General features: G+C 46.4%; 1 pseudogene; it reads left to right on the top strand.

The window, feature by feature from the left end:
* The first annotated feature begins 19,184 nt into the window (after nt 1-19,184).
* Nucleotides 19,185-26,568, top strand: LOC107973842 (cofilin-1-like; annotated as a pseudogene).
* Nucleotides 26,569-26,878: the final 310 nt, after the last annotated feature.

Here is a 26,878-nt window from a genome sequence, read left to right as displayed (position 1 = left end):
GGCCAGACGCGGTGGCTCACGCCTGTAATCCCAGCACTTTGGGAGGCCAAGGTAGGCGTATCACCTAAGGTCAGGAGTTCGAGACCTCATCTCCTCTAAAATTACAACAAATTAGTCGGGCGTGGTGGCAGACACATCTAGTCCCAGTTACTTGGGAGGCTGAGGCATGAGAATCACTGGAACCCAAGAGGCAGAGGTTGTAGTGAGAAGAGATTGAGTGATCAAGCAAGACTCCATCTCAAATAACAACAACAAAACAAAACATAGGTTGGGGGGAAAGGAAGAGAATGGAACCAATTTTGTGACTTTTCTTTTTTTCTTTTTTCTTTTCCTTTTCTTTTTCTTTTTCTTTTCTTTTTTTTTTTTTTTGAGACAGGGTCTCACTCTGTGGCCCAGGCTGGAATGCAGTGGCACAATCATAGCTCACTGTAACCTCAAGTGATCCTCCCACTTCAGCCTCCCCAAGGTGCTGGGATTACAGGCAGGCACCACCACGTCAGGTCTATTTTGTAACCTTTTATTATGGAGTATTTCAAACATACACAGAAGTTTCTAGAAGGATAATAAATACCCACCATGCATCTTCAACAGTCTTCAATAAGTAGCTAATTTTGTACTGTCTACAACCCACTAATTTACTCCTCTCCAATTATTTTGAAGCAAATCCATATCATTTCACCCATAAAGATTTTAGTATGGGCTGGGTGTGGTTGTTCACATCTGTAATCTCAGCACTTTGAGAGTCTGAGGTGAGAGGTTCACTTGAGCCCAGGAATTTGAGACCAGCCTGGGCAATATAGCAAGACTCTGTCTCTATTTTTTAAAAAAGATTTTTGTACGTATATTCTAAGACCTAGACACAAAGTCATTATCATACCAGAAACAGAAACAAACTCTTTTGCTAATCAGTGATTGAAATTGCTTTTGATATATTGGCTCAGGAACACCTCTTTAAGGAGGTGGCATTAGATCTGAGACAGGGCAAGCAAGGCTTCCTAAATTATACGCTGTAAGGACTGGTTTTTCTGTCTTTTCAAATTTCTAATCTGATGTGAAATACGTGAAATGCAGTAACAATTGCCTCAAGTAAAATTTTGAAACTTATACAGAGCAAATATTACATAACCAACTATGTCCCTGGGCCCAAATCAAGTCTACAGTCTGATTGCTTAGAGCTCCTAAGCTTAGAATGTTTTCACATTTTAATATGGTTGGTACAAAATAAAAAGATTTCATGACATGTAAAAATTACGTGAAATTCAGTTCAGGTGCAGTGGCTCACACCTCTAGCACTTTGGGAGGCTGAGGCAGGAGGATCACTTGGGCCTAGGAATTTGCGGCTGCGATGAGCTGTGGTCATGCCAGTGCACTCAAACCTGGGCTACAGAGCAAGACCCTGTCTCAAAAAAAAAAAAAAAAAAAATTCAAATATCAGTCATCATTAATAGTTTTATTGGAACATAGCCACACTTACTTGTTCATATTAGGCTCAATTTCATATGTTTCTCACTGCAACAGCAGAGTTGAATATGACAAAGACCATGTGGCCCTCAAGCCTAAAATATTTGCTGTCTGGCATTTTACAGAAAATTATTGTTGACTCATAATAAATCCAAGACCCAATTTTATATTATCATATTCAAGAGACAAAACTTCTCTGTCAAATAACTATCGACTTTGCTCTCTCTTTTTTTTTTTTTTTGAGAAGGAGTCTTGCTCTGTCACCCAGGCTGGAGTGCAGTGGCATGATCTCCGCCTCCCGGGTTCATGCCATTCTCCTGCCTCAACCTCCCGAGTAGCTGGGACTACAGGCATGAGCCACCACACCTGGCTAATTTTTATATTTTTAGTAGAGATGGAGTCTCATGTTGGCCAGGCTGGTCTCAAACTCCTGACCTCAAATGATCCACCCACCTTGCCCTCCCAAAGTGCTGGGATTACAGGCGTAAGCCACCACCCTGGCCCTAAATTTCTGACTTCATCCACTGTCTTGTCGTTCACCGGTGTCATTTATGATGGGGAAATACTGGCAGAAGAAGAAGACTGGAGATGATGCTCAGGAAGACGCCCAGAGTGCCATTGTGGACCCAGTGTGAATGGTCTGTGAAATTCAGCAGTGAAGCTGCTATGTGGGTAGTTGGCTAGAAGCATGTAGAGATTGGTAGAGAGGAATTCCTCTCATCTAGTCTTAGAGGAGTAAACATACGTCTTTCTAAAGATCACCAGGCCAGTGCGGTGGCTCACGCCTGTAATCCCAGCACTTTGGGAGGCTGAGGCAGGCAGATCACAAGGTCAGGAGTTCGAGACCAGCCTGGCCAGCATGGTGAAACCCCGTCTCTACTAAAAATAAAAAAATTAGCTGGGCATGGTGGCGCATGCCTGTAGTCCCAGCTACTTGGGAGGCTGAGGCAAGAGAATCACTTGAACCCGGGAGGTGGAGGTTGCAATGAGCCAAGATTGCGCCACTGCACTCCAGCCTGGGCGACAGAGCGAGACTCCATCTCAAAAAAAATAAAATAAAATAAAATAAAGATCACCACCCTCTGCCCCTCACTGCCCCATCACCTTCAACACCCATGGCCACAAATGCAATAAACATTCATTGAAGACCCTCTTTCCATGAGGCAATCTCTGATGAGGTCCAAAAGATGCAAAGATCCCTATCCTTTGCATAGGGATGCAAATCTCCCTGTCTGAGGAATGAATTCCAGGCTTTTAACCATGCATAGCATTCTTCTGAGTATTGCAGCTCAGCTAACTCCATTACACATAAATGGAAGATATGCCCTAGGAGGATGGGAATTGCGTTGGAGGAGGGAAGGGTGTGTGTGTATATATATAATCTTTAGATTAAACTGGAATATAAATAAAAAGTAATAGATGACATTACTTTTTTTTTTTTTTTTGAGATAGTCTTGCCCCATAGCCCAGGCTGGTGCTGTGGTGCAATCTCGGCTCACTGCAACTTCTGCCTCCCAGGTTCAAGTAATTCTCCTGTCTTAACCTCCGGAGTAGCTGAGATTACAGGCACCTACCACCATGGCCGGCTAATTTTTGTATTTTTAGTAGAGACGAGGTTTCACCTTGGTCAGGCTGGTTGGTCTCAAACTCCTGACCTCAGGAGTTTCCACCAGGCCCCATCTCCAACACAGAGGATCAGATTTCAACATGAGACTTGGCAGGGCCAAATGAACCATATCCAAACCCTAACACCGAGTCAAGACAGAAACAATACCACTCCATAATCATGCCTCAACACAGACAGATATGTGGACATTGTCCAAGCCACAAAAATGACCAGACAGCCCCCATCCTGGCTAGAATGAGCGACTGCTGCTTCTTTTCTTTTTCTTTTTCTTTTTTCTTTTTTTTTTTGAGACGGAGTCTCCCTCTGTCGCCCAGGCTGGAGTGCAGTGGCACGATCTCAGCTCACTGCAAGCTCCACCTCCCGGGTTCACGCCATTCTCCCGCCTCAGCCTCCCAAGTAGCTAGGACTACAGGTGCCTGCCACCACGCCCGGCTAATTTTGTTTTTGTATTTTTAGTAGAGACGGGGTTTCACTGCGTAAGCCAGGATGGTCTCGATCTCCTGACCTCGTGATCCACCAGCCTCAGCCTCCCAAAGTGCTGGGATTACAGGCGTGAGCCACTGCGCCCTGCCCTTTTTCTTTCTTTCTCTTTTTTGAGAGGGCGTCTCGCTCTTGTTGCCCAGGCTGGAGTGCAGTGGTGCGATTTCGGCTCATTGTAACCTCCGCCTCCTGGGTTCAAGCAATTCTCCTGCCTCAGCCTGTCGAGTAGCTGGAACTACAGGCATACGCCACCACGCCCAGCTGATTTTTGTATTTTTTAGTAGAGACAGAGTTTTTCCATGTTGGCCAGGCTGGTCTTGAACTCCTGACCTCAGGTGATCCACCCGCCTTGGCCTCCCAAAGTGCTGGGATTACAGGCATGAACCACTGCACCCAGCCTGCTGCTTCTTTTCAATTGAAGCCTTTACCTCCCTTTATTCTTCTCTTATAGATAAGAATTATTAATGTATCTAATTACCCCTGCTTCCTGACAGCATCCAATCCAGAGCAAAACCATTTCTCCAAACCCTCCCAAAATTACCTAATACAGGCCCAAACCCTGTTCCACCTTTCTATCACCCATTTCCTATAGCCCCTTCTGTGTATTCTCCCTCACTGTAATGGGTAATAAACCCAACTTATTCAACTATAGGCGCATTGCTGGTGGCCTTTGGCAGGAGAGTATTAACACGTGTAGTTTTGTTTTTTCTTTAGAGACAGGGCCTCACTCTGTCACCCAGGCTGGATGCAGTGGGACGATCATAGCTCACTGCAGCATCAAACTCCTGGGCTAAAGCGATCCTCCTGCATCAGCCTTCTGATTAGCTGGGATTACAGGTGCACACCGCCACGCTGGCTAATTTATTATATTTTTGTAGAGATAGGGTCTCGCCATGTTGCCCAGGCTAGCCTCAACTCCTGGGTGCAAGTGGTCCTCCTACCTTGGCTTCCCAAAGCACTGCAATTACAGGTGTGAGCCACCATGCCCAGCTGCAATAACACACTTAAAGCTAAACTATTCTTAGGAAAATGAACGAAATGGCCAATTGCAAATGCTTTTTTGTCTCTCACCAAGAAGCTTTCTTGAAGTAGAATGTAGTTACCTGGATACTGGTGCAAATGTAGATCATTTAACTCAGCATCTTAAAGTTTAGAGATTCCCTGTGTATTGTCCAATACACATCATAAAGCCTAACATTTAAAAAAAACCTAAATGAGTGATTCTGAATTGTCTGAAAAGACCTCCATCAGTCTGGGGATGGGCGTCGGGTTTGAGAGGGCAGCAGTGTGAAGCATACGAGAAAGCGGACTGCACAAGTCTGGAGGCTCCACTTCCACTGACCACAGTGAGATTAGAAACTCCTGGGTTGGGCGTGGTGGCTCACGCCTGTAATCCCAGCACTTTGGGAGGCCAAGGTGGGCAGATCACTTGAGGCCAGGAGTTCGAGACCAGCCTGGCCAACATGGCAAAACCCCGTCTCTACTAAAAATGCAAAAATTAGCTGGGCATGGTGGCGGGCGCCTGTAGTCCCAGCTACTTGGGAGGCTGAGGCAGGAGAATCACTTGAACCTGGGAAACAGAGGTTGCAATGAGCCGAGATGGTGCCCCTGCACTCCAGCCTAGGCGACAGAGCGAGACTCCATCTCAAAAAAAAAAAAAAAAAAAAAAAAAGAAAGAAAAAAAAAGAAAAGAAAAAAGAATAGAAACCTCATATTGTCTCTCCTAAATGAGACAAAAGAATTAGATTATACATGTCCAGTGCTTCATGAGGTGAGGGCTTTCTGGCCGTTGTGTCCCTTGCATTGTGCAACATGGCTCTCCTGAATGAGACAAATGTTGTGGGAAAAAGTAGCTAGGCAAATTTAAAGAGTTCCAATAGGACACGAATATTAACCACAGAGCATCAAATTGTCGGTCAGTTCAGAATGCTGAACTGCTGAGACGAGGAATGCAGCCACCTTCATGGAGGAAAACAGCCACCAAACCCCTCATGCTGCCATGGCAACGGGAGCTCACAAATGATGCAATTGCAAAGGCAGCTGGACACTTGCACATGTGACTGTTGGAAGCTGGGGCTGGGGGTGGAGGGGAGAGTGAGGGCAAGATCCCACCATGAGGGAAGTGGAAACCAGGCAAGGAAAATGTACGCTAATCCTAGTAATGAAAATAAAATTGGTCACAGCTGTGAGCTGTAGGAGAAGGGAAAAGGGAGTAAGCATAGTTCATTTGTGCATGATGTCTTTCACCAAATATTATTAAAATACACTTCACTATCATTAATTCATTCCCCTAGCACCATGCTGAGGGTGCAGTCACCCCATTTTATAGGCAATATGGTCAGCTCAGTGACTCATAATTAGGAAGAAAAGGAATTGTATGAATAAAACCTTCCACAGCAACTGGCCACAGTACTAAATATTGCTAACTCATTTAAACCCCCCAAAGTTTTCTTTACCAAAATGTCTCTAAACTCGTGCATTAGAGTTTAACATTAGAAGGAAAATTTTCTCTCAAAATGGAGCAAAATAAAATTCATTTGTGAATCTTAGGGAAGGGCATGGGGAAGTTCCTTGTACCAATCTTGCAGTTCACCTCTGAGTTGGAAATTCTATCAAAATGCAAAGTAACAACAAAGTAATTAGATTATAAATGCCTGGTGCTTCATGAGGTGAGAGCTTTCTGGCCATTGTGTCCATTGCTATGGCTAGCACTGTTACAGGAAAGGGGTCCTGATCCAGACCCCCAAGCGAGGGTTCTTGGATCTTGTGCAAGAAAGAATTCAGAGTCCATACAGAAAAGTGAAAGCAAATATTAGGAAAGTAAAGGAATAAGAAAATGGCTACTCCATAGACAGAGCAGCCCCAAGGGCTGCTGGTTGCCCATTTTTATGGTTATTTCTTAATGATATGCTAAACAAGGGGTGAATTATCCATGCCTCCCCTATTTAGACAATATAGGGTAACTTCCTGACGTTGCCATGGCATTTGTAAACTGTCATGGTGCTGGTGGGAGTGTAGCAGTGAGGATGACCAGAGGTCACTCTTGTGGCCATCTTGGTTTTGGTGGGTTTTGGCCGGCTTCTTTACTGCAACCTGTTTTATCAGCAATGTCTTTATGAGCTGTATCTTGTGCTAACCTCCTATCTCATCCTGTGACTTAGAATGCCTTCACTGTCTGGGAATACAGCCCAGTAGGTCTCAGCCTCATTTTACCCAGCCTCATTCAAGATGGAGTTGCTCTGGTTTACATGCCTCTGACGATGCCAAGCTCAGGGGACTGACCACAGTAGGTGTTTAATCAATGCTTGTTGAGAGATAGCGGGCACAGTGAGTGGTAGGAACTATTAGTAAAGCCAGCTTGCCAATGCCTTCTCAGTAAAGTACCAACTAAGCAACCTCAACAAGCCTGCAGTATGGGAAATTCTCCAATGACTTCTTTAGTCACTCATATTCTTTCATTCATTCTGTCTGTGTTTTCCAAGTGCCTACAGGTGCTAGGAGCTGTGCCAGATGCTGGGTGTTCAGGATTGCTGAATATTCAGCGCACACACTTGTTTATCTGGTAGAAGAAACAAAGGTCAAACAAACAGCTCACAAATTAAAATTGACCTACAGTGGTGATAAGGAGTACAAGAAAGCCTGGGGCTGGGAAAAAGAAAAGAAGAGGAAGAACAAGCCACAGATACTGAGCAAAGGAGACAGTGGTGTAAGGTGATGCTAGAGGAGTGAATGGAATAGGCCATGCCAGGCCTTGTGGCAGGAATCATGGATTCGAGCTATATTGTACGTATTTAAGGTACACAATATGATGCCTGTCTATGCATATGCATACTTTAAATGATTACTACAGTAATTTAATCTCTTACCAAATTTCCAGTATATAATGCAATATTAACAATAGTCCTTATGCTGCGTACTAGATTCCTAGACATCCATCCAACATAACTACAACTTTGTACCCCTTGATCTACAGCTCCCCATTCTTCCCCCAAATCCCAACCCTGCCATTATACTGGTAACAACCATTCATTCTATTTTTTTTCTATGTATTAAACTTCTTTCACATGCCACGTATAAAAGAAATCGTGCAGTATTTAATTTAATTAATTAATTTATTTATTGAGACGGAGTCTCGCTCTATCGCCAGGCTGGAGTGGTGTGATCTTGGCTCACTGCAACCTCTGACTCCCTGATTCAAGTGATTCTCCTGCCTCAGCCTCCCGAGTAGCTGGGATTACAGGCTCGTGCCACCACACCTTGCTAATTTTTGTATTTTTAGCAGAGACAGGGTTTCACCATGTTGGCCAGGATGGTCTCGATCTCCTGACCTCATGATCCACCCCCCTCAGTCTCCCAAAGTGCTGGGGTTAAAGGCGTGAGCCACCACGCCCGGCCAAATCATGCCATATTTTTATTTCTGTGTCTGGCTTATTTAACTTAGCATAATGTCTTCTAGGTTCATTCATGTTATGCACGGCAGGATCTCCTTCTTTTTAAGGCTAATATTCCACTGTGTACATATAAAGAAAAAAGTCTATACACGTATACATATACACCCCACATTTTTAAAACTAATCTGTCAATGGACGCAAGTTTCCATATTTTGGCTATGTAAATAATGCTGCCATGAACGTGGGAGTGCAGCTATCTCTTTGAGATGCTGATTTCATTCCCTTTGAGTATATGATTTTTTAATTTATTTTTCTTTTTGATACAGAGTTTCACTCTTGTTGCCCAGGCTGGAGTACAATGGCGCGACCTTGGCTCACTGCAACCTCTGCCTCCCAGGTTCAAGCGATTCTCCTGCCTCAGCCTCCTGAGTAGCTGGGACTACAGGGGCCCCGCCACCACGCCCTGTTAATTTTTGTATTTTTACTAGAGACAGGGTTTCACTATGTTAGTCAGGCTGGTCTTGAACTCCTGACCTCAGGTGATCCACCCATCTCAATCTCCCAAAGTGCTGGGATTACAGGCATGAGCCACCACACTGGCTGAGTATATAATTTTTTTTTTTTTGAGACAGAGTTTCACTCTGTTTCCCAGGCTGGAGTGCGATGGTGCGGTCTTGGCTCACTGCAACCTCCACATCCCGGGTTCAAGCAATTCTCCTGCCTCAGCCTCCTGAGTAGCTGGGACTATGAGCACGCACCACCATACCTGGCTAATTTTTTGTATTTTTAGTAGAGACGGGGTTTCAGCATGTTGGCCAGGCTGGTCTCCAATTCCTGACCTCATCGTCCACCCACCTTGGTTTCCCAAAGTGTTGGGATTACAGACGTGAGCCACCGTGCCCGGCCGATAGGTGCTATTTTTACCTCTGTTTTTGCAGACGGGGGTTCTGAGGCATACGAGATGTTAAGTAACTTTACCAAAGTCACAGAGGGAGTGGGGGAAATAGTATTCGTGTCCCAGCAGGCCAATTCCCAAACAAGTGATGATGGGAATGAAGGGGCTTAAGATATGTCACCCCCAAATATACTGCCTCGGCATAAGGATTATTTTGAGTTGAAGGCACTTGAGAATCAACAGATGGAGGAAGAGTTCTCTGCCCTTCCCTTATCTGCCTAAAAGCAGGGCATAAATTTCTCTGTGTGATGGTGCTTTCCCCGCCCCTCCCCAAAGAGCTACTCTCTCCACTGGAGAAAAAGAGTCAACACTGAGGTAAATTTGCATAAAGAGAAATACCTTACTAGAATGGCCGTTATCTTTCACTGGCCTCCCCTTTATTTCCTTGTCACTTCCCCGTAATTTATTTTCTGTCAAATCCCAAACCCCTTTCTCTTTTTCTTGCTTTTCCAGAGAGGGACTTGCTCTGTCATCTAGGCTGGATTGCAGTGGTGTGATTATAGCTCACTGCAACCTCGAACTCCTGGGCTCAAGGGATCCTCCCACCTCAGCCTCCTGAGTAGCTGGGACTACAGGTACACTGACTGTGAGCTTGGTTAATTTCTTTTTCTTGTTTTTGGCAGAGGTAAGATCTTACTGTGCTGGCCAGGCGCAGTGGCTCACGCTTGTAATCCCAGCACTTTGGGAAGCCAAAGGGCAGGTGGATCACGAGGTCAGGAGTTCGAGACCAGCCTGGCCAAAATGGTGAAACCCTGTCTCTACAAAAAATAGAAAAATTAGCCAGGTGTGCTGGTTTGTGCCTGTAGTCCCAGCTGCTTGGGAGGCTGAGGCACAAGAATTGAACCCAGGAGGCGGAGGTTGCAGTGAGCCGAGCTCACACCACTGCACTCCAGCCTGGACAACAGAGTGAGACTCTGTCTCAAAAAAAAAAGAGAGAGATCTTGCTGTATTGTCCAGGCTGATCTCAACCTCCTGGGCTCAAGCAGTTCTCTCACCTCAGCCTCCCAAAGTGCTGGGATTACAGGCATGAGCCACTGCACCCAGATCTCCTTTATTTTGATAAAATGGCATGTAAATTCCCAGAGCCTAACTGCTTTTTCAAGTTTCATTTCTTTTTGGTGAACTTTCATGCAGTACTTATAAACATTAATAAAAATGATGTGATTTTTCTCCTGTTGAGCTGTTTTTTTGTTAATTTTATTTGCAGGCCCCCAGACACTGGACCTAAGAAAGCAGAGGAAAAGTTTCCCTCCCTAATAATAGTAATGGGAGCCTAGATCACAGAGGGATTGGTGAGGTCCCACCGCCACATGGCTGCCCTGAGAATCAGATACACAGAGCCCTGGCTCCCATACCACTGTGAAAGCGCTTTTGCAACACAAAATGATCGTGAAGTAAAGCACACATCAAACACAATTTACCTTTTAGTTTTGTTTTTTGACTCAGAGTCTCGCTGTGACACGCAGGCTGGAGTGCAATGGCAGGATTTTGGCTCACTGCAACCTCTGCTTCCCGGGTTCAAGCGATTCTCCTGCCTCAGCTTCTCAAGTAGCTGGGATTATAGGCGCCCACCACCATGCCCAGCTAACTTTTTTTTTTTTTTTTTTTAACAACAAACACAATTTAAAAACAATCTCGGCCGGGCGCGGTGGCTCACGCCTGTAATCCCAGCACTTTGGGAGGCTGAGGCGGGCGGATCACCTGAGATCAGGAGGTGGAGACCAGCCTGACCAACATGGAGAAACCCCATCTCTACTACAAATACAAAATTAGCTGGGTGTGGTGGCACATGCCTGTAATCCCGGCTACTCGGAAAACGGAGGCAGGAGAATCGCTTGAACCTAGGAGGCGGAGGTTGCAGTGAGCCGAGATCTCACCATTGCACACCAGCCTGGGCAACAAGAGCGAAACTCCACTTAGATTCTGTTTTCACAATCTTGGTTTTCCTTGTCTCTGGTGAAGAAAGTTTTTGCAAAGATCACGGAGAGATTGTTCCTGGCCCCACACATATCCCAGGCCCCACCCTTACAGAGCCTGCTCCCATCCCTCCAGTGCCTTGAGCTGAGGCTGCCTTGAACCCAGAGCTGGGACCCAATCCCAGGCCAGGGTTAGGTGGTTGATTCACTGGCATTCCTAGAAGACTCAAGCTGCTCCAGCATCGACTTCTTATTCACCTTCTGGACCTGCTGCTTGCCTGGATGGGAATACTTCTTTTTGTCTTGCTTCCCTTTTGCCCCTAGGCCCCTCTGGTGGAGGCCCAGCCCTGACTTTCTGTACCACAGCGACAGCTGATGAAAGATCAGTCCTTATACAATGTGACTGTCATTGGGGCTGGAACCTCAAGCTGTTGAATGAAACAAGACAGCAGGCTTTGTAGAGGCCTAGGCCAGGCTGTGCACGGCGGCTCATTCCTATAATCCTAGCACTTTGGGAGGCCAAGCCAGGTGGATTGTCTGAGCTCAGGAGTTTGAGACCATCCTGGGCAACAAGGTGAAACCTCATCTCTACTAAAATACAAAACATAAGCTGGGCATGGTGGCAGCTGCCTGTAGTTCCCCCTACCTGGGAGGCTGAGGCATGAGAATTGCTTGAACCTGGGAGGCAGAGGTTGCAGTGAGCCGAGATCCCACCACCGTATTCCAGCCTGGGCGACAGAGTGAGACTCTGTCCCAAAAAAAAAAAAAAAAAAAAAAAAAAAGAATTCTAGGCCAGACCTGTAGCAACGTGTCACCTGGGAATGTGTTAAAAATGTTCAGACTCTTGATGCTGTGAATGAAATGGTTATGTGGGGGTGGCGGGAATGTTGTTCCAGCTCCACCCTACACCCTAAATCAGTGATCCCCACTCAACCTTTTTGACACCAGGGACCAGTTTTGTGGAAGAGAAAATCCGGTCTGAGGGCAGAGGTGGTGGGATGGGGGATGGTTTGGGGATGAAATTGCTCCCCCTGAGATCATCAGGCATCAGAGTCTCACGAGGAGCGCGTAACCCGGAGCCCTCACACGCGCAGTTCATGACAGGACTCACACTCCCGTGAGAATGTAACGCCGCCCCTGGTCTGACCGGAGCTCTGGCCATAACGCTCACTCGCCTGCCACTCACCTCCTGCGGTCGGCCTGGTTCCTAACTGGCCACTCACGGTTACAGGTCTGTGGCCTGGGGGTTGGGGACTTGTGTCTTAGACATTCTGACTCAGAAAGTCACCCTTAGGGTGAGGCCTGGAAATCTTGCTTAAAATAAGTCCTCCAATTCTGTGAGTTGTAGGCTTCAAATAAATAAATGAAATAAGCCCTTCACGTGGATGCTGATGAGTGCTGATGTCTCAGAGCCATTGATCCAGCCGAGGTCAGCAAACTGTGGCCCAGGGGCCAAATCCACCCTATTATATATTTCTGTACAGCTCTTTAAGAATGCTTTTTGCATTTTCAAATGATTGGGAAAAAACAAAAGAAAAATAACATTTCAGGACATGTGAAAAAGTTTAAATCCAAATTTCGGTATCCATAAAGATCATTTTATCCTACAGCCATTTATTTACTTATTGTCTCTGGCTGCTTTTGAACTACAATGGCAGAGTCAGTGAGTGGTGGCAGACAACTTTGAGTCTAAAATATTTATGATTTTGCCCTTTCCAGAAAAAGTTTGTGGACCTCTGCTCTGGGCAAAGCTGTTTTGAATTCTCAGTGTTTGCTGAGGTGCGGCAGCTGTCAGCTGCACCCCAAATACAGGCCAGTTCCACAGAGGGAAATCAGTCATCCCAGGCTCTGCCACATAGAATCCATTTCTGTGCCACCAAGTTAAATTATTTTGCATCTCTAAAAGATGCTAAAAATGGCACTGAGGTTTAGAAAAATTTCCAAAGGCCCATCCTGTCCCATATCCAAATAAATAAATCTGGTTTTCACAACCCCAAGTTGATTTTATTGCTGAAAATGTTGCCAGATATGCCCAGCTGGTGTTTACCTATTTCTCTACAGAGCAAATATGGGGCAGGGAGCTTGATTTTCTTAGGCTCATTGGGAATGTCCTTGGAAGAGGGCTAGTTAGAACAGGAATTCTCAGGGTTTCATCTGAGGAATTTTTTTTTAAATTGAGACAAGGTCTCCATATGTTGTCCAGGCTGGTCTCCAGCTCCTGAACTCAAGCAATCCTTCCACCTCAGCCTCCCAAAGTGCTGAGATTACAGACGTGCGCCACCATGCCCAGCCTCTGAAGAATGTTAAGTACAAAAAAAGAAAAGAAAAGCCACATGAAGAAGCAGCAGTCACTAAAACATGCTACAGACACAAGGTGCCAGATGAACTTGAGGATAGTCCTTAAACACAAATAAAATCTGTCCGTAGCTTTGGCATTAGAAGTAGAGTCCCAAGAAATGAAGCCAGACAGGTAGTTCATTGAGGACCTCACATAACGTACCATGGATGCTAGTAATTATCCAGCATACAACTGGGAATCATAAAAGAGTTTTGGCCGAGCATGGTAGCTCACACCTGGAATCCCGGCACTTTGGGAAGCTGAGGTGAGAGGATCGCTTGAGCCCAAGAGTTCAAGACCCGACTGGGCAACAGCACAAAATGCCATCTCTTAAAAGACAAAAAAAAAAAAGTGTTTCAAGAATAGGAGAGTAGTGTTTACTTACTTTTATTTTTTATTTATTTTTTGAGACGGAGTCTCACTCTGTCGCCCAAGCTGGAGTGCAGTGGTGCAATCTCGTCTCACCGCAAACTCCGCCTCCCAGGTTCAAGTGATTCTTGTGCCTCAGCCTCCAGAGTAGCTGGGATTACAGGCATGCGCCAGGACAACTGGCTAATTTTTATATTTTTAGTACAGACGGAATTTCACCATGTTGGCCAGGTTGGCCTTGAACTCCTTACCTCAGGTGATCCACCTGCCTCGGCCTCCCAAAGTGCTAGGATTACAGGCGCAAGCCACCATGCCAGGCCAAAGAGACATGCTTCTGATTTCCACTTAAACTCAACCTGCTTTGTTATCTATGTTGGGGATCACACAGTAACGGGTAAAATTGTGTATTCTTCCATCCTTTGCCCTTAAGGACTAAAAACTTTATGTTAAAAGTAAACCAGAGGTCGGGTGCAGTGGCTCACGCCTGTAATCCCTGCACTTTGGGAGGCCGAGGTGGGTGGATCACCTTAGGTCAGAAGTTTGAGTCCAGCCTGGCCAACATGACGAAACCCCATTTCTACTAAAAACACAAAAAATTAGCTGGGTGTGGTGGCGGGTGCCTGTAATCCTAGCTACTCAGGAGGCTGAGACAAGAGAATCGCTTGAACCCGGGAGGCGGAGGTTGCAGTGAGCAAAGATCATGCCACTGCACTCCAACCTGGGCAACAAGAGCAAAACTTCACCTCAAAAAATAAAAAAATAAAAAAAAATTAGAAAGGTAAACCAGATAGAGGGCCAGGCATAGTGGCTCATGCCTGTAATCCCAGTACTTTGGGCAGCCGAGGCAGGCGGATCACATGAGTCCAGGAGTTCAAAACTAGCCTGGCCAACATGGCGAAACCCCATCTCAACTATAATAAAAATACAAAAATCAGCCAGGTGTGATGGTGCACTTCTGTAATTCCAGCTACTCGGGAGGCTGAGACAGGAGAACCACTTGAATCTGGGAGGTGGAGGTTGCAGTGAGCTGAGATCGTACGACTGCACTCCAGCCTGGGCAATAGAGCAAGACCCTGTCTCAAAAGAAAAAAATTCAAAAAAAAGAAAATCTCTTTACATTTGTGCAAAAGCTTTATGCTCTGAGATTTGACTTCTCTTAAAGAAGGGCTTCGGAGTTTACCAAATACCCAATTATAATGTAATTAGTCCTGAAAAAAAAAAAAGCGGGCGGGGGCGGGGTGGCGGGTCAGGCGCGGTGGCTCACACCTGTAATCCCAGCACTTTGGGAAGCCAAGGCGGGTGGATCACGAGGTCAAGAGTTCAAGACCAGCCTGGCCAAGATGGTGAAACCCAGTCTCTACTAAAAATACAAAAAATTAGTCTGGCGTTGTGGCAGGTGCCTGTAATCCCAGCTGCTCAGAAGGCTGAGGAAGATAATTGCTTGAACCCAGGAGGCAGAAGTTGCAGTGAGCTGAGATCATGCCACTGCAGTCCAGCCTGGGTGACAGAGTGAGCAGAGTGAGACTCAGTCTCAAAAAAAAAGGAAGGGCGGAAGGGCATCTCTGTCCTCTTCTACTTCACTACACCCACACCCCTCCAGTCTCGGAGTCACACCCTTGCCCCACCCCACACTTGCATGGGTAATTTATTCAGGTTCCAACCTGAAAGCCACTTTTTCTGAAAGATCTTCAGAACTGGCTCAGAAAATCTGAGCATGTTATCACCAAAAACATAGCTCTTAATCATTACTTTACTCCTTTATTTGTTCTAATTTCATGCTCTAAATATCTGTTTTGTGTTTGTTGTCTGAAGGAGATTTGATCCCAAGTCTTGGTCTATGAGTTATGACATCTGCATTGTTTTTTGATTTCTTCACCTGTGTTTTTCTATTTTGGCAAGCTCCTTGTTATCTGCATATAAACAAGAATCTGTTTGGAAAAGTAGACATGAAGAAGTCAAGAAAAATATGTTTACTATCTTTTGTTTTTGTTTTTGTTTTGAGACAGAGTCTCTCTCTGTCACCCAGGCTACAGTGCAGTGGTGTGATCCCAGCTCACTGCATCCTCCGTCTCTCAGGTTCAAGCAATTATCCTGCCTCAGTCTCCCAAGTAGCTGGGATTACAGGCACGAGCCACGGTGCCTGACTAATTTTTGTATTTTTAGTAGAGATGGGGTTTCACCATGTTGGCCAGGCTGGTCTTGAACTCCAGGCCTCAAGTGATCTGCCCACCTCAGCCTCCTAAAGTGCTGAGATTACAGGCGTGAGCCACCACGCCCAGCCTGTTTACTGTGTTATAATGATTATTTGCTGTTTATCTGAAATTTAAATAAGGACCCAAAAGTTAGGTGTATATTTTCATTTTTTGTTTGTTTGTTTGTTTTGTTTTGTTTTGTTTTTTGAGACAGAGTCTCACTCTGTTGCCCAGGCTAGAGGGCAATGGTGCAATCTCCGCTCACTGCAACCTCTGCCTCCCAGGTTCAAGTGATTCTTGTGCCTCAGCCTCCCGAGCAGCTGGGATTACAGGTGCCTGCCACCAGCCCAGCTAATTTTTGTATTTTTAGTAGAGGTGGGGTTTCGCCATGTTGGCCAGGCTGGTCTTGAACTCCTGACCTCAAGTGATCCACCCGCTTTAGCCTCCCAAAGTGCTGGGATGACAGGCGCGAGGCACCTCGCCAAGCAATTTCATTTGTTTGAAAATTTGTGTAATGAAGAATTAGACTCCTAAGGGACGGGGCCATCCACAGCCCATGCTTGGGCACGCGCAGAGTTGCCAGATTTAAAAAGTAAAAATACAGGACACCCTAGTTCAATTTAAATTTCAGATAAACAACAAATAATCTTTTTTGGTGTCTGGTCCACAGGGTATTTGGCACAAAGATGATACAAGTCTGAATCTGATCGGCAGGATTACTGGCTTTGTGCCTTTAGGAAAATTACTTGATTTTTTTTAAATGTCAGGTTTTTTGTCTTTAAAATTGAGAATAATAGTATTAATAAATATTTGCGAGGCCAGGAATGGAGGCCCATGCCTATAATCTCAGCACTTTGGGAGGCTGAGGCAGAAGGATCTCTTGAGCCCAGGAGTTCAAGACCAGCCTGGGCAACAAAGTGAGGCCCCCATCTCTGTTTTTTTGTTTTTTGAGACTGAGTCTCGCTCTGTCACCCAGGCTGGAGTGCAATGGCACAATATCGGCTCACTGCAACCTCTGCCTCCCGGGTTCAAGCAATTCTTCTGCCTCAGCCTCCTATATAGCTGGGACTACAGGCATGTGCCACCACACCTGGCTAATTCTTGTATTTTTAGTAGAGGCAGTTTTCACCATGTTGGCCAGGCTGGTCCCAAACCCATGACCTCAAGTGATCCACCTGCTTCGGCCTCCCAAAGTGCTGGGATTACAGGCTTGGGCCACCGTGCCCAGCCCCCATCTCTAAAAATACATACATATATAAACTCTTTCAAGGACTTAGTGAATATTGACTAAGAGTTCTAGGGCCATTGTAGATCCTAAATAAATACTGAGTCAAATGGAAGGAGCACATAACCAAGCCAAGATATTGCCTTGAACCTTGAAAAATGAGTGGAAGGAGCTCATCCCTAGAGGGAGCACACTCTAGGCAAAAGAGGAAGCACCGTGAGCAGTGACGTCAAAACGTTGGAGAAGCAGGCTGTGGGCCAGACTGAATGAGCCACTGAGTAGGGCCAGCTCGTGAAATGTTAGGATGTGGCAGGCAAAGCCATTGCAACATCTTTGAGGGCCAAAGCAAGGGGCTGTTCCCAGAAAATATGGCACTTAGAAGACCGTGTCATTTAAATCCACAAGACACTGTCCATTTTGTTTTACAATTGGGGCTGGTCGTTTTCAGTAATTGAAAACCTTCTGTCTCCTATTGACAGCATCCCTCTCCTTTAAAAATTTTTTTTAAATAATTTTTTTTTCTTTAGAGATGGGGTCTCACTATGTTGCCCAGGCTGGTCTCAAACTCCTAGCCTCAAGCAATCCTCCTGCCTCTGCCTCCCAAAGTGCTGGGATTACAGGCATGAGTCACCATGCCCAGCCTGCATCCTTCTCTTAATACCAAGTTACTTTTTCTTTGAGATGGAGTTTCGCTCTTGTCGCCCAGGCTGGAGTGCAATGGCGTGATCTCGGCTCACTGCAACCTCTGCCTCCTGGGTTCAAGTGATTCTCCTGCCTCAGCCTCCTGAGTAGCTGGGATTACAGGCATGTGCCACCATGCCCAGCTAATTTTGTATTTTTAGTAGAGACAGGGTTTCTCCATGTTGGTCAGGCCGGTCTCGAACTTCCAACCTCAGGTGATCTGCCCGCCTCGGCTTCCCAAAGTGCAAGGATTATAGGCGTGAGCCACTGCATCCAGCCCCAGCTACTTTTTTTTTTTTTTGTAGTTTTAGTAGAAACAGGGTTTCACCATGTTGGCCAGACTGGTCTTGAACTCCTGACATCCAGTGATCCATCTGCCTCAGCCACCCAAAGTGCTGGGATTACACGCATGAGCCACTGCGCCCGGACTTAAGTTACTCTGGAACCAAGATCAGTTGAAGGAAGAACCTGGACCACCCCCACCCCCCACCCCGCCCACTTTTAGATTCTTATTTCCCGTTGATTCAGGAGTCTACGCTGATGAGTTTGAGGTGTTAATCTGATTCTGGAACTGACAAGGCATTCTAATACCATAGCTTGGTGTATCAGTGGCATGGTGGTGGCTATGTTTTCTAGATTTTCCGGCAGTGTTTATCTTTTGGTAAAAGTGGCATATAAAGATAAAATGAGGCCTGGCGCAGTGGCTCACGCCTGTAATCTCAGCACTTTGGGATGCCAAGGCGGGTGGATCATTTGAGGTCAGGAGTTGGAAACCAGCCTGGCCAACATGATGAAACCTGTCTCTACTAAAAATACAAAAATTAGCTAGGCGTAGTGGTGCATGCCTCTAATTCTTGCTACTTGGGAGGCTGAGGCAGGAGAATCACTTGAACCCAGGAGGCAGAGGTTGCCGTGAGCTGAGATGGCGCCACTGCACTCCAGCCTGGTCAACACAGCGAGACTCCATCTAAAAAAAAATTAATTAATTGGGGAGAATTAATTAATTAGTTGGGGAGAATTTATTTTTATTGACCACAAACTGCTTGGCCATTTCCAAACTCAAAGAAGCCAAGCTGTTGCCACCTGCTGGTTTTTGTCGGCATTGACTTAAAGGTCGAAGGAGACACTTCTGAACTAGCTGGAGCGTTCCTGACAGAGGAAGCTATTTCAGGTAGTACAGTCCTGTTGGTTGGAAACTTGGTGCGGTTGAGATCTCATCGCTTGTGAGGAACATATAAATGATACGAAAACTTTGAAGCTAAAAGTGTACCAATCTCTTCATGGTCGGCTGTTCTGAAGGACTTTCTATTCTGAAGCCTAGACTAGGGGTTTTCAGATGAAGAACCTGGTGCAGAGATTAAATGATCCCCCAGGACAGGGCAAGGCGGGGCAGACCCTCCTTTTGAACCCAGGTCTGTCTGATGACAAAGCTCCATCACTTCCCAGGACACTATGCTGTCTCTAAATGCAGTATTGGGCCAAGGAATGTGCTCAATATGTTGTCTTGTGTTTGAACCGGAATCGGGATGAATATAGATGCAGCATAATGATGGCCTTTTTCCAGCGGGCAGGAGGAGAAAGCAGCCACAGTGTTACCACTCAACACTGTTCGGCCCTGTGCTTTTCGAACACAAAATCTGCAATTGATCAAGCTCCCCAGGTGATCCCTAATGTGCACAGGAATCATATTCTTCAGATTCAGACTTCCTATGCACGTTAGCAATTGCCTGGGCAGCTTGATAAGTTGCAGATTTTGATTCAGTAGTTTGGAAGAACCTGAGATTCTGCATTTTTAACTTCATATCAGGTGACGTTGATGCTGCTAGTCTATAGACCACCCTCGGGGTCTACAGCGAAGTCTAGACCAGTGGTTCTCAGCCGGGGGCAATTTGCCCTCCTCCAACATCTGGCAACATCTAGGAACATTTTTGGTATCCTATGGGGGGAGCAGTGCTATTGGCATCTAGTAAATAGAGGCCAGGGAGGGATGCTGCTGAACATCTTACAGTGCACACGGCAGCCTCCCATAACAAAGAATTATTTTCCCAAATGTCAATTGCACAGAAGTTGGGAGACTCTGTCCTAGATGATGACTTGGGATCATCTTCTGCGAGAAGCTCAGGTCTTCTAACCTGGAGTTTGCCGAAAAATAAATGTGAACTAGTTTTTTTTTTTTTTTTTTTTTTTTTGGCGGCCAGGTCTCACTCTGTTGCCCAGGCTGGAGTGCAGTGGCACGATCTCGGCTCACTGCAACCTCCACCCTCCAGGGTTCAAGCGATTCTCCTGCCTCAGGCTCCCAAGTAGCTGGGATTACAGGTATGCATCACCATGCCTGGCTAATTTTTGTATTTTTGGTAGAGACAGGTTTCACCATGTTGGCTAGGCTGGTCTCGAACTCCTGACCTCAAGTAATCGGCCATCGTTGGCCTCCCAAAGTGCTGCGATTACAGGTGTGAGCCACTGGGCCCGGCCTGAACTAGCTTCTTTTGTTTGTGGAAGAAAACAATACACACTTAGAAATCTCCCATACAGGCAAGGTGTGGTGGCTCATGCCTGTAATCCTAGCACTTTGGGAGCCCGAGGTGGGCGGATTGCCTGAGCTCAGGAGTTTGAGACTAGCCTGACCAGCATGGTGAAACCCTGTCTCTACTAAAAATACAAAAAATTAGCTGGGTGGGGTGGTGCGTGCCTGTAATCCAAGCTACTTAGGAGGCTGAGGCATGAGAATCACTTGAACCCAAGAAGCGGAGGTTGCAGTGAGCCGAGATTGTGCCACTGCACTCCAACCTGGGCGACAGAGACTCTGGCTCTAAAAGAATTTTTTTTACATAAAAATATAAAAAATAAAAAACCTCCCGCCAGGTGCAGTGGCTCATGCCTGTAATCCTGGCACTTTGGGAGGCCAAGGTGGGAGAATCGCTTGAGCCCAGGAGTTCAAGACCAGCCTGGGCACATGGCAAAACCTTGTCTCTACAAAAAAAAAAAAAAAAAAAAAATTAGCTGGGCTTTGTGGCATGCACCTGTAGTCCCAGCAGGGAGCTTTGATCCCACCACTGCACTGCAGCCTGGGCGACAGTGTGACTGAGACCCTGTCTCAAAAAAGAAAAAAAAAAGATTAAATACAACACAGCCAACATAACTGACACATCAACTTATAAAAAACCACCTACAGCCGGGCATGGTGGCTCACACCTGTAATCCCAGCACTTTAGGAGGCCGAGGCAGGTGGATCACGAGGTCAGGAGATCGAGACCATCCTGGCTAACACAGTGAAACCCCCCTCTACTAAAAAATACAAAAAATTAGCTAGGCGTGGTGGCGGGCACCTGTAGTCCCAGCTACTCAGGAGGCTGAGGCAGGAGAATGGCGTGAACCCGGGAGGCGGAGCTTGCAGTGAGCCGAGATCATGCCACTGCACTCCAGCCTGGGCAACAGAGCGAGACTCTGTGTCCGTGTCAAAACAAACAAACAAACAAACAAAAAAACCACACAAAAAAACCCAAAAAATAACACCTACATAAAAGACCCTCCCGTATGTAGTTTAGCAGCAAAGGAAAGGTGAGGGGATATTGAAGAGACCTGTGAGACTAAGAAGGCCTTTTGAGTTGTGAAGAACTCTGCCTGTATTAACTCCTCCAGGCAAGGGCTTGGCAGGACAGAAATCAGCAAGCCAAGTAGACTTGGGAATGCTTTTCTTCTTATATCATGCAAGACCAAAACAACAACAAAAAGACCCTTTCTTTCTTTCTTTCCTTCCTCCCTCCCTCCCTCCTTTCTCTCTCTCTCTCTTTCTTTCTTTCGAGACAGAATTTTGCTCTGTCACCCAGGCTGGAGTGCAGTGGCACGATCTCAGCTCACTGCAATCTCCACCTCCCAGGTTCAAGTGATTGTTCCTGCCTCAGCTTCCAAGTAGCTGAGATTACAGGCACGTGTCACCATGCCCGGTTAATTTTTGTATTTTTAGTAGTGACAGAGTTTTGCCATGTTGGCCAGGCTAATCTCGAACTCCTGACCTCAGGTGATCCACCGGCCTCAGCCTCCCAAAGTGCTGGGATTACAGGCATGAGTCACTGCGCCCAGCCCTAAAAGACCCTTTCTATTGTGATTTATTCCCCAGGATATCTTGATAGAACTATTACTGTAAACCTAGAACAGAGGTCAGCAAACTTTTTCTGTAAAAAGTCAGATAGTAAATATCTTAGGCTTTGCAGATTTTATGGTCTCTGTGGCAAGTACTCAACGCTGTCACTGTAGCACAAAAGCAGCCAGAGACAATAATTACCCAGTGGGTCTGGCTGCATTCCAATAATACTTTGTTTATAAAAATAGACCCAAAAGCAAATGGCTCATGGGCAGTGGTTTGCTGACCTCCAGTCTAGGCACTGAAGTGAATCTGGGGCCAGCTGTAGATCCCATGTTAGCAGTGACATAAGCAGCTGGCCCCCATTTATTTTAGGGGGTGGGGAGAGAGTGACTAATACATTGTAACAAGCCAACTGCCCACAAAAAATATAATGGTTTCCCAGCTTGACCCAATGACTAAAAACAGCCACTCACACCACCGAAATTCAATATAAGTAGTTCTATTTTCTCCCTCTGAAGTTGACACTGCAGGTGCTCTAATTTATCACAAAGCATTAATTAACTACCTAAGATGTACTTAGCATTTCTGGGAGCATTGAGGAATGAAAAAACATGCCACAGTCCATGTTCTTAAGCAGTTTCCTTGGTGTAACCATGGTGCTAAGACATAGACACACAATCACAGCACTTTCAAACACCCATGGAGAGATTATTCAGTAAACGTGCATGAGAAATTGGTTAGGCATTTGGAAAAAGATGAAACCTGGTCAGGAGGCCAAGGCGGGTGGATCATGACATCAGGAGTTCAAGATCAGCCTGGCCAACATGGTGAAACCCCGTCTCTACTAAAAACACAAAAATTAGCCGGGCATGGTGGCGCATGCCTGTAATCCCAGCTACTCAGGAGACTGAGGCAGGAGAATTGATTGAACCCGGGAGGCAGAAGGCTGCAGTGAGCTGAGATCACACCACTGCACTCCAGCCTGGGCGACAGAGTGAGACTCCATCTCAAAAAAAAGTAAAATAAAATAAAAACAACTACATGAGAAAATTTCTATAAACAAGGTCAAAATAAATGGAGCAATTCTTTTTAATATATATGACACATAATTAATCATTCAACTACAACAATCAATAGAAAATGATGAAACGCCTAAAGAAAAGTAATGCTTCACAGAATACATCACTGATTAATTTTAAGTACCTGAGTAGATGCTTAAAAAAAAAAAAATCCAGACTAAAAACAATTGAAATCCATCCCTTATGTACAGATCAGCATCTGTCCTGGTTTTTGGGTCACGTGCTCTCTGGCCACTCCTCCCGAGCATGTTCCCTCCTGGAACCCAGCCACCTGCTGAGAGGCCACTTTGAGTCACTCCAGTCTTCAATCCCAGCTGGCCCCAGCCTTGCGTCATCCTAGCCCAGGGGCTGGACTTGCGAATGAAGAAGGCTTTGGATGATTTCAGCTCCCAGCCATTTTTTTTTTTTTTTTTCCCTGAGATGTCTCGCTCTGTCGCCCAGGCTGGAGTGCAGTGGTGCGATCTCGGCTTACTGAAAACTCCACCTCCCGGGTTCAAGCAATCCTCCTGCCTCAGCCTCCCAAGTAGCTGAGAATACAGGCGCCTGCCACTACGCCCAGCTAATTTTTTGTATTTTTAGTAGAGATGGGGTTTCACCGTGTTAGCCAGGATGGTCTCGATTTCCTGACCTCATGATCTGCCCACCTTGGCCTCCCAAAGTGCTGGGATTACAGGCGTGAGCCACTGTGCCCTCAGCTCCCAGTGATTTAAGTCACTCCCAGCCTTCAGGTGTTTCTGGCTGAGTCCCCGGGCACCGTGGAGTGTAGACAAGCTGTCACCGTGTACATTTTCTGAAATCCCCTTACCACAGACTCCATGAGCATAAAAAACAGAACAAGACTCCTCCTCAAAAAAAAAAAAAAAAAAATCACTCCAGAAAGTAGATTTATTTGGGAAGAATACTCATTGAACCAGGCTAAGCAGTAAGAGTATGTCTGGAGAAGGAACCTAGGAGTCAGGGTTTTTAGTTGGCATATGGCACAGATGACTTGAAGGACATATTAGAGGAACTGACTACAGCAGACAAGCCAGGGAGGGCAAGGACAGCCACAGGCAGGAGAGAGGGTGAGCAGCCACCTGGGAGTGGGGAAAGCAGCCCAGAGGAGGAAACAGCAGGCCCCGGAGGGAGTAAGCCCAGGAGATCTGCCAGGCCCAGCACTTTTGAGGGACTTCAGGGAGCTCACATCTTCTCTGAGTTCCAGCTTCTTGAACAAATGCTCTCTCTCAGCGGGGCACGGTGGCTTATGCCTATAATCCCAGCACTCTGGGAGGCTGAGACGGGTGAATCCCTTGAAGCCAGGAGTTCAAGACCAGCCTGGACAACATGGTTAAACCCCATCTCTAGTAAAAATACAAAAATCAGCCAGGTGTGGTGGTACACATCTGTAATTCCAGCTACTCGGGAGGTTGAGGCATAAGAAGAGCTTGAACCTGGGAGGTAGAGGTTGCAGTGAGCCAAGATTATGCCACTGCACTCCAGCCTGGTTGACAGAGCAAGACTCTGCCTCAACAAAAACAAAACAAAACAAAACAAAAAAAAACTCTCTCTCTCCCATTAGAATGCTTCCTCTTTCCATCATTTGTCTTTTATACAAGTCCAAATACCTTAACAAAATTTACAGGGCCCCGAAGACCTGCCTAGTTCTTTCTCCCTGTCACTGGCTGCAGCCACCCTGGAATCCTGCTTGTAAAACTCTTAGACAGTAGGACCCTTTTCTCAATCATGCCTTCCTCTGCCTGGTGTGTTCCGTCTCCACCACTGGCTCCGTTCCATCATTCTGGCCCAAGTGAAAATTCTTCTCCCTCTGATCACCTGGAAAATGCATTCCATCTGCCAATCACTGAGTTTTTTCTTCTTTTTTATTGTACTTATAAATATCTGAGTGCTATCTTCCTTCCCCTGCTAGCATTAAACTGGGCTCCATGAGGGCCAGGACCTTGTCTACCTTGTTCAATAAGGTATTTTCAGGACCCAAAATAGTGCTAGTAGATAGTCAGTAAATGCTCAATAAATGTTTGCTGAAAATCAATAAAACTCCTTCCTAGATAAACTCTCATCCACACTTCAAAACCCAGTTCACAAACCCAGGAATTTGAGGCTGCAGTATCTCCTGTGACCATACTCTCCAAGCACTTGTTCTTGTTGCACTGTTGATGAATGAAACACCCTATGTTTTGTTTTTGAGACAGGGTCTCATTTTGTCACCCAGGCTGGAGCGCAGTGGCGAGATCTCAGTTTACCGCAACCTCTGTCTCTTAGGCTCAAGCGATCCTCCTGCCTCAGCCATGTAGCTGGAACTACAGGTGTGCACACCACCATCCAGCTAATGTTTGTATTTTTTGTAGAAACGGGGTTTTGCCATGTTGCTCAGGCTGGTCTCAAACTCCTGAGCTCAAGCAATCCACCTGCCTTGGCCTCCCAAAATGCTGGGATTACAGGTGTGAGTGACAACGCCCGGCCTTGAAATACCCTATTGTTAATGCATTCATGGAGCTCCACTGTACCTCCTGTCCCCTCTGTAGGTTGTGTTAGTGTCACTCAACACTGTAGCTCAAGGATCCCGTCCTTGTCAAGTAAAGTCACTTCAACTTAGGTAGGGAGCCCAGCAGAAAGCTAGCAGCATGGCTTGTAAATGTGGCTCCCCAACCTCAAGTCCTGATGAGACTATGTTATGTGAAAATGGAAAATATTCTTGGTCTTTCTGGGCCTCAGTTTCCTTATCTGTAAAATGACAGTAATAGAATCCAGGGTCGCTAGTTTGTTGGGCAAGCACTGTGAAAACGTATCCACTTGTGACCTGCTGCACCTTAACTTCTTGTTTCCAAAAGTACCAGGAAGAAGCTCAGCCCCAGGAAAACACAAAAACCAGTTGGATCCAGAGATGCCTGAGTTGGAGCTGAACTTTGGAGAACTCTCTTCATTACCACACTAAAAATCCCCTCCCTGGCCTGTGCGGTGACTCATGCCTGTAATCCTAGCACTTTAGGAGGCTAAGATGGGCGGATCACTTGAGCCTAGGAGTTTGAGACCAGCCTGGGTAACATAGCGAGACTCCGTATCAACAAAAAATTTAAAAAATTGACTGGGCATGGTGGTGCACACCTCCATAGTCCCAGCTACTCTGGAGGCTGAGGCAGGAGAATCGCTTGAGCCGGGAGGTGGAGGTTGCAGTGAGCCGAGATTGCACTACTGCACTCCAGCCTGGGAGACAGAGTGAGACCCTATCTCAAAAACAAACAAAAAAAAGGTTCAGTCATCTCTGATGGTGTCATCAAGGTGTTCAACGACAAGAAGGTGTGTTAAGTCTTTGACGCCAGAGAAGGTGAAGAGGCACAGAAGACGGTGCCCTTCTGCCTGAGTGAGGACAAGAACATCATCCTGGGGGAAGGCAATGAGATCCTGGTGGGTGACGTGGGCCAGACCATCCATGACCCCTACACCGCCTTTGTCAAGATGCTGCCAGATAAGAACTGCCGCTATGCCCTCTATGACACAATCTATGAGACCAAGGAGAGCAAGAAGGAGGACCTGGTGTTTATCTTCTGGGCCACTGAATGGGCACCCCTTACGAGCAAAATGATCTATGCCAGCTCCAAAAATGCCATCAAGAAGAAGCTGACAGGGATCAAGCAAGAATTACAAGCAAACTGCTACGAGGAGGTCAAGGACCGCTGCACCCTGGCAGAGAAGGTGGGGGGCAGTGCCTTCATCCCCCTGGAGGGCAAGCCTTTGTGAGCCCTTTCTGGCTCCCTGCCTGGAGCATCTGGCAGCCCCACCTCTGCCCTCAGGGGTTGCAGGCTGCCCCCTTCCTACCAGACCGGAGGGGCTGGAGGGACCCCAGTAGGGGGAGGGCAATCCCTTCAGCCCAGTTGCCAAACAGACCTCCCACCGTGGATTTTCCTTCTCCCTCCATCCCTGACGGTTCTGGCCTTCCCAAACTGCTTTGGATCTTCTGATTCCTCTTGGGTTGAAGCAGATCAAGTTCCCCCCAGGCACCCCAGTTGTGAGGGAGACTGTATTTTTTTTAACAACACCCCCACTCCCCACCTGTTCCTTCCCCTTCCTATGCTGCCAACTATT

Source organism: Pan troglodytes, chromosome 1 (genome assembly GCF_028858775.2).
Source record: "Pan troglodytes isolate AG18354 chromosome 1, NHGRI_mPanTro3-v2.0_pri, whole genome shotgun sequence".
NCBI classification, from domain to species: domain Eukaryota; kingdom Metazoa; phylum Chordata; class Mammalia; order Primates; family Hominidae; genus Pan; species Pan troglodytes.
This window is presented reverse-complemented; position numbering and strand designations above follow the sequence as displayed.